The sequence below is a fragment of the Zea mays genome, chromosome 7, assembly GCF_902167145.1.
Source record: "Zea mays cultivar B73 chromosome 7, Zm-B73-REFERENCE-NAM-5.0, whole genome shotgun sequence".
NCBI classification, from domain to species: domain Eukaryota; kingdom Viridiplantae; phylum Streptophyta; class Magnoliopsida; order Poales; family Poaceae; genus Zea; species Zea mays.
Window position 1 is genome coordinate 155,511,591 of NC_050102.1, and position 8,920 is coordinate 155,520,510.

Below are 8,920 nucleotides of genomic sequence, written 5' to 3' on the forward strand. Positions count from 1 at the left end.
GATAAACTTGTTGTATTTGGTATTTCATGAATGATCTTGTTGGCGTACCTGTGCTTTTACATGTCTTGCTAAACTTAAAGAAAATTGTTAAGCCATCACCATAAATGAACTTACATGTGTTACCTATGGAATCTCAATGATGATTTTGGTTAGGGCATTAGATCTACACCATTTTATCGCTCCCAAGTCCTAAGCCAAAACATTGGCTATAATTTAATTCGAGCGTATGGGCTCCTTTTCAACCATTTTTCCAGTCTTTTGGCTAAGATCAAGTGTAATATTTATTTTACCAGTTCAGTATCTGGTATATGAACAATATGTTCACTTTGACATAAAATTCATTTATTATGGGTATTTTTATGTGGAGGATCCATTAAGACTCTCCACTATCGCGTAGTCACCCAATCAATATCTTCAAATATAGTTGGGTACTGTCGCAACGCATGGGTATTAGACTAGTGAATCATAAATGGGTGGAGTTCAGATATCAACATCTGTAAGCGAATAAGGTTTGACGTTTCATGACATCAATTGGTCATTCAACAAATATTTTATCCTATATTTTGTCTCTTTTAGACATAGATTATATATTACCAACCACTATATTAAATCTTTGATAATTATGTTGCATGAAATTTATAGTATATATATTTAGACTATATATACTACTCTATTAAAAACCTAATGCGGGCACGACTTCACCCTCGCCACACCCAGCGACCGCAAAAAATAGTGTGGAACAGCACTCAAACCCACACCCCTCTGCTGCCAAAATTTGGGTCTAACCACCAGACCACACATACCTAGGGATGAAAACGGGACGGATACAGTTGGATACAGTGTCATCTCGTATCCTACACTAATGTATTTCTATCAGATACAGGACCAGATACGGGTAGTTAAGATTCGAGACGGATACATGACGGGACCGGATAATAATTCGGGCGGGTAAGAAACGGATAACAGATACTACTCGGGTAAATACCAGATAGTTGTCGGGTAGTTAGTCCCGATCATATTAATTACCCAACCATCCAACAACCACATAAATTAAACACTATATAATCATGTATATGATAGATCAAATGTAGGAAAGGAAACCGATAAAATTGATATCATACAGTTCAAAGTTACTAATCACAATGACACTGTGGAACCAACACCACAATATTAAAAATTCATAAAATATTCTAGTTTCACTAAAAAATATAAATAAGTTACAAAAACAATAAACATTTTATACGAACATAACCCAAGTCCTCATATGAAAATGATAAAGTAAAGTACTGATTATGTTGAAACTTGGATACTTTCACATGTAACTCATACAAATAAGTGAAAGTGAAATGAAAGAAACATGTGTATCGTATATATCTTATGATCCAAACATTTTTATGGTTATATATGGACATATATTGTGCCTCTGTAAAATTTCACGATTTTTTAGCCTATTTACGTATTATTAATTTCTTGTAGCGTCGACCGAAAATAGCAAATAAAATATTGTAGAAAATCATCAAAATACAATTAAACCCATAAAATATTATAGCGTCGATCGAAAATTGCAAATAAACTACCAATACTAATAAATAGTCTATAAAAAGATAACCTTAAGCTCCCACATGCACATAACCTTAAGCCCCCACATAAAAATGATAAAGTCTATTAATTTGATATAAATTTGGACATTATTTTGATGATTTTGCTCTAAATATGTGTTTAAACAAAAAATGATGTACTACAAAGTTATAGATCTCTTCGAGCTCTACAATTTTCATATAAATTTTATCTTCATCCGATTTCATATGTAAAAGCTATGATTTTATAACTATATTATGCAGAAAAAAACGGGTTACCGAATTCCGGGTACTCGTATCCGACCCGAATATTCGCGTATTTACTGGGTAGTCCTCGCTCTGTATCCGACCCGAATTCGAATCTGCACTATCCGGGTATTACCTGTATCCGTCCCGAATATAAAAATACTCAAATATGTATCGAAAAAACATGTATTTTTTGCATTATCCGTATCCAGTACCCGACGGGCCTGGCCCGTTTTGACCCCTACACATAGTTTAGTGTTTAGAAATAAACAAAAATTATATTTATAGACTAGGTGTTGCTCTCATGCTCCTCAGCCTTGTGGCAACGCATGTGCACATACCTAGTATATGTATGTCTTATGGGCTGTTTGGTTTGTGGCTAAATGTGCCACACTTTACTAAGGTTTCGAATTGAAGAATTAACCTTAACCAGAAAAGTTAGGAAAAGTGTGACAAGTTAGACATCAAACCGAACAGACCCTTAGCCTTAGAAGGGGCCATAGCCCCTGCCGGCGCCACCTTGCTCCGCCCCCCAATACACACACTCCAACAAGAAGTTCCACTTCTTGTTATTAATTGATGTCTATAGATGGCCACCTTCTACATTCCTCTTCCTCTTCTTCCCTATTTGGCTAATCGTTACATGCAAAACTCTCGTGCAATCTCGTTCTCTTGCAATTCTAGCTCCGTCTCCATCTCCGAATCAGGTAAGATCCTATCTGGTGGCTAGTTTTGATTCGTAACAGTCATTATATATTTGCACATAGTTTTGATTCATAACAGTCAGGCAAGAAGATAGCACTGTTCTTGGATTATGATGGAACCCTCTCGGCAATTGTCGAGGACCCTGACCATGATGTCATGTCTGATCAGGTAATTGCATTGTAGCATCGATCTCTTAGTTAAAGAGTTCCGTTCTTCTCTCAGTTGAATTTTACAGATGCGGGAGGTGGTGGAGTGCTGCACTGCATCTTCCCACTGCGATTATTCTTCCCCGTGGTTTTTCATTTCACCAAGGGAAATTAGTTCAATTTTCCTTGGAAAAATGGAAATCCTTTGGGAAAATGTGGTTACCAAATTAGTCTTCATAGGCTTTAACTTAACTCCTTTGAAACTATTTTAGGTGTTTGGTTTTGTTTAACTATCCGAACTATACTATGCTGGTAGCCATGGAATGGACAATTTGTGCTCTTAAGGAGATGAAAGTAAACTGCTGCAATGCAGGTTTAGAAGTTCGCATGTGCTTTGTTTAGGTACTTTAGTATTTAACCCAATACATATGGATTATGGTAAATCTACATCAATCCATCTCTACTACTCCTTAAGCCAACAGTGTAGGCGTCCACAATTTTGGTGCACGGTTCTGCCATTGCCGATCCGCCCGCTTCCTCCTCCCCGCGCCCGCAGCCCCCGCCGCTGATGGCAGTCGCCGCGCCCGCGCAAGGGAAGTTGCTTCCCAAATCCCGCAAACAAGATTTAATCCCGTGATTCTTCCCATCCATGGCAGCCGCACCCGCAAATCACGCATCCATGGCAGCCACGCCCGTAAACCGCGCCTCCCCCACGACTCCCCCTTCCATGGCGTCGCCCCCTTCCATCCATGGCAGTCACGCTTCCTCTACGTCCTTCCATCCATGGCCGTGGCTCCCTCCGCGCTGCGATTCTTCCCATCCTCTCCCTCCGCGCGGTTTGCGGCTGCCAATCCTCTCCCTCCGCGTCGTGTTCTTCCCATCCTCTCCCTCCGCGCCGGATCTCTCCCCATGTCCACCAACGTCGGCGTCCATGACGGCGCGCCCGGGGCGGCGGTGGACGCGGCCTTCGCCAGGCGTGCGCTCCAGGCCGAGGCCCTCCTCGGGTACCTCTCCGCGCTGGCCACCAGCCCACGTGCCGGGGGCGACAGGGTGGACCCCGCCGTCACCGCGGCGCAGCTCGGGGCGCTCGGCCGGTGGAAGGGCTCGGCGAGGGGCCTTCCCGAGTACACGGTCGTCCACGACATCGATGGTGTCGTCATCGTCGTCGTCGCCCTGGGAGAGTCAAAGCCAAGCGGAGGAGGCCGCAGTCGACCAGATTTGGGAATCCTACTCCTGCCAAACGGGATGAACGGAAGGAAGCGAGATCTTTCTGGGGTTGATTTGGCTTGAAGGAAGCGGGATCTTTCTGGACAATGGCTCTCTAGCTTCATCCATTCTGGTAACAAAGAAAAAACAAGAAACATCTGGTGTCTGAGTCCAGTAGAAAGTTGTGCAAAGAGAAGAGCAAAATATCTACACCAGACGTCTCTTTTAGGTACAGAGGGACGGAGTCTTGTAAGAAGGTAGCTGCAAGCTTGAAGTCGTGTGAGCCATGGGGGAACAGGGCATTCTGGACAAACACCGCTGGGCCAGGTTGGAAGTTGAGCTTTGCTGTTGAGCCATGGATTAAGGGCTTTAGCACGTCGTGTGTGGCGCCATATTCTGCTGGAGCCATAGAGCATCAATTATCGCTCGATGAGAAGGTGGATAACTCCACCGTTGCATCTGATTCTGATGGGTATGTAGCATATTATTAATGCCTCTATTTTCTGTTTATATAAACAGGCCATTAATAATTTTCAATTTGTCTTGACAATATTTTTCAGGCTAATAACAACATTATTCATTTCCATCCCACAAGAAGGAATATCAATGGTCTTCTTCGAAGGTAGAGTTTACCACATTTTGTACACAAAAATTGACTCGGAATGGTAAAGTGTGTACGTGTTTATATGGATGCATTTTCTCTAATTTTATATCTTCTCTGTATCTTATGGGACCTATTGCTGAATCACACATTCTAAATTTTGTTGATGGCTAGGCCTGTCATCTTCTTTAGAGGGTTCAAAACCATCGTGCATTATGTCTTTGAGGAGTACAATAGGAATGGATGATACTCAAGGGTACCAAGAAGGAGATGGCCATGACTTAGTGCTGTAGAAACAATAATGGATCAAGTATGCCTTGGTCCCCTTCCACCACCTATTTGTAGTCATCTCTTTAGTCTACTAGTGTAACACCCTGAATTTGGGGGTATAAAATTTCTTTGCTCATATTCACAAATTCAGGTGTTACTTCTCTTTTCACACTCTTCCCAATCCCCTCTTTCTCTTTTCTATAGAAGAAAAGTGGCTATTTATTTTGTGTAATTATAGCCTATTAGACTAAAACTCCAAGGAGTATGTATTGTGGCAATATGTCAAACCCTAAATTTCACTTTTGTTTGGTGCATAATACTTGGAAATGCTAATTTGAATTTGTGGCCTATTTGGATTTGAATCAAATAGAGTAAATAAAAAGAAAAGGGAAAACAAATGCCAGAATAAAAGAAAAAGGAAAGAAGCCCACTCCCCCCGCCCCCTCGGCCTTTCGGCCCATCAGGCCCATCCCACGCGCGCGCCTTCCTTCCCCCCTCTCCTCTCTCTGCCCTGGCGGGCCCGCCCGTCAGCGCAGCCGCTTTCCCCGCGTCCGCGCCCGCTTTCCCCGCTCTCTCTGCTCGCGGGCCCGAGCTGTCAGCTCTTCCGCCTCCGCGTAACCGCCGCCCCGAGCCGCGCGTGCCGCGGACTCCGCGCCCACGTCGCGCGTGGAGCTCGCAACCACCTCGCCTCGGCCACTTGAGCCCAGAACCTCGCCCGCCCTCTCCCCCTCCCTCATTTGCGCACCTGCAGAGCCCCTTTCCACCTCCCCCACGCTGCGCTCACGCCAGAGCGCCGCCGCCATTAAACCACCGCCGCCCGAGCTTGTTTCTCCGCCGCCGTTGGAGCCCCGCCGTGCCTTCTGCCACGGTGAGCTCCGCCCCGACGTCCGCAACCCGGGACGCGCCCCAATTTCCCCTCTCCCTCCCCGAATCCCTCTGCCCGCGCTCACCGCCGTTCTCTGCGCAGCCGCCGAGGTCCGCCACCGTCGACTCGGGCTGCCGCCGCGTCTCCGTCGCCATCGAGGGGTCCCCGGAGTTCGCCTTGAGGTAAGGAACCTCTCCCGCCCCCTCCCTTCCCCTCTATTGCACTCTGTCGCGCTTAATTCCTCGCCGGAGTCCTTTAGCGCCACCGCCGAGCCGCTTCGCCGTGGACCGCCCCCCTCCGGTGCCCCTGCCCCGACCTAGTCCCCACCGGAAGGTTCCCCGCGCCCTCCCCAACCTCCCCGGCCACCCAGGTCATCCCAAGGACCCGCAGAGCCCTGCGCCCCTCGTCTCCGGCGAGTCCTCCGCCGTGGGAGCGGGCGCCGCCGCCTCTGCTAGCCGTAGGAGAAAACAGAAGCCGGCCACCCAATCCCCGCCGTCTATCCCAGATCGAACGGCCCTGTTTCAATTAGGCCAAGCCCAACCCTAGCCGTTCGCCTGAGATCCAACGGCCCAGGGCCGTTCCCCCCCCCCCCCCGCACCCCACCTTTCTGCCATTTGGGCCCCTCCTGTCAGCCGCCTGCGCCCGCGCTGCCCGCCCGGCCCCGCCTGTCAGCCGTCCGCGCCCGCGCTGCCCGCCCGGCCCCGCCTGTCAGCCACTCAGGCTGCCGCGCGCTCGCTCGCCCGCCCGCGGATCTAATCTCGGGCGTTGATCCGAGATCCAACGACCGTAGAAGCCCGATACCCCTTCGCCCGCGCTTTTTCTTAAAGAGACCCCCGGCTTTCTGCAAATTAACCCGCTGTCCCTGGATTTTCGCAGTTAGGTCCTCGGACCTTTTATTTAATCCAAAATAAGTATTTAAGGCATATTTTTAATCCCTAAACTTGTAAAATTCATAACTTTGTCATATGAACTCCAAATTAGTTGCTTCAAATTGCAAAATGTTCATAATATTTTTATCTATCTATTTAAACAATGTTTCCCTGCTGTTTTTATGCCCCAATTAATAGTTGATCATTAGGGTAAAATTAATGTTATTGGAACCCTATTTGAGATAAATAGAAGATAGTAGACTTTAATAAAAGTTGGAGCACCTAAGTTTATGGACTTAAAACCATGTAATGATTTAACCCCACCACTGACTTAGACCTGATTAGTGGATAATGAATCATTTTGTATAGTCATCTACCCCAGACCTAGGGAACACCAGATTGCCAATCCTTTTCTACTGTGAACTTGTGATCTCTTTGCTGCATATGCTTGGTTTACTGTTTTTGTTTGTTATTTCCCAAGTGCATAGTGTGAATGATTACTTTACATAGACAACGGGCAGTCTGTGTTTCCCGAGGAAGTGGCAGAAGAAGTCCCTGATCAGCAGTTTGGTGAAGGCAAGTGTCCTCTGACCCATTATGTCCTATTCACTTATAATTCACTTTCCCGCATTACTTAATTGAAACCTAAGGATTGACTAGCTTTATACTTTACCTTATCCTTGATGACCTTTTGGGTTATTATGGTTAGCATTTTGCTATTGCCTCAACCTAATCAATGAACATGATGTGACTATTTATGATACGATACTGTTATCCTGATGATATTGATGATCTTGTGATACTCTAGGGGGCTCAGGCTGTTTCCTGAGTACCTCTCCGTAAGGACCTGTTCGTTGAGAGACCACCCAGGATAACAGTGCAACCATGAGGGTGAAATGGGAAGCCCTTAGCTAATTAATTAGAGGAACTAGAGGTGTAGTTGCTTCGCCGTTGTGCCGTCAATGGGGTCCAGGCACAGTGCTTGCTCTGCCGAGGCTGAGTGCCGAGGTTCTTTCGTTTTGCTTTTTTTGTTAGTCACTCTCCTGTGGGGAGGGGTACTGTGTTTATCAAACTGGAGAAACCTAAGGGGCGGCTATGACCTCTAGGGAATCTTTGTAAAGGCTACATAGTGATACCCTGCCAGGCCAGCTAGGTAGTGGTCAATGGAGAGTAGCTCTCTCCGGGCGGAACGGGAATCACGACTCATGGGTAAAGTGTGCGACCTCTGCAGAGGGTAGTGAAACTGATATATCAGTCGTGCTCACGGTTAAGAGCAGCCTTGGGATCCTCTTTGATTAGAGATACTCCGGATACACTTTGGATGATGACTTTAATGTTGATGGTTAATGATGGTGACTTTAGTTATGCATTTTGGTATTTCGTCTCGGAGGAAGTACGTTTGGGTCTATAACTTGGGCTTGATGATAAAATCTGGCTTCTACTAACAATAAATACCTGACCAACTAAAAGCAACTGCTTGAGCCTAACTCCACATAAAGCTAGTCCACTTCAGCCAAACGGGGCATTTGCTGAGTACGTTGATGTGTACTCATCCTTGCTTTACCACAAAACACCAGGTTGTCCCCGTTGCAACCACTGCTCAGGAGAAGATGAAGCTGTGGGAGGAGACTTCCAGGAGTTCCAAGACTACGACGAATTTTAGGTGTGGGTTGGCGGCAACCCCCAGTCAGCTGCCTGTGAAGGCCTTATCTTTACTGCGTTTCGCTAGCACTTTGATTTATCTGTTAAGTTGATGACTATGTGGATGTCTATGACTCTGTGATGTAATAAGTTAATACTCTTTTATGTTATTATTCGAGCAATGTGCGTTGATGTTCATTTATGTAGCCGTTGTGTACGTGAGTTCTGATCCTGGCACGTACATAGTTCGCATTCGGTTTACCTTCCAAAACCGGGTGTGACATAAGTGGTATCAAAGCCGTGCTGACTGTAGGACCGCTAACCTAGAGTAGCACTGGTCGAACTAAGGACTATTGACCTTCCCTCTCACCTTGACCTCTGATGTCACTTCAAAAATCGGTCACCTCGACCAACCCTATGTTTTACTACATATATATACTATATTATACCTTGTTAAAATGTTTATCTTGTTCTGTCTATGGTTTATGCACTTGTCATATTAGTTTTGTTCTTACTCTTGTGCTTACGGTGTCTTTTGTAGATGGCTCGTCTTAGACACACTGCACGTAAGTCGGTGATTCCTTTCCTGCCGTCTCGACTTGCGGAGCGTCCTCTGCGCCGCACCGTGTCCGGTCAGTCGAGTCACCTGGAGAGACTGCACCACTGCCTGCGTGAGGAGCAGGAACGCCGGCGTCAGCACAGAGAGCAGCAGGGCTCTTCCTCCCCACCTCAGCAGGAGGTGGAGTCCGTGAGGCGCCGTTCCTCTGTTGCCCAGCTGGAGGCGCCCCCTGTAC

At 46.5% G+C, this 8,920-nt stretch overlaps 2 pseudogenes; both read left to right on the forward strand.

Annotated features, from left to right (window-relative positions):
* The first annotated feature begins 241 nt into the window (after window positions 1-241).
* On the forward strand, window positions 242-406 carry LOC111589880 (uncharacterized; annotated as a pseudogene).
* A 2,878-nt stretch (window positions 407-3,284) lies between these two features.
* LOC109940811 (extensin-like) lies at window positions 3,285-4,028 on the forward strand (annotated as a pseudogene).
* The last annotated feature ends 4,892 nt before the right edge of the window (window positions 4,029-8,920 follow it).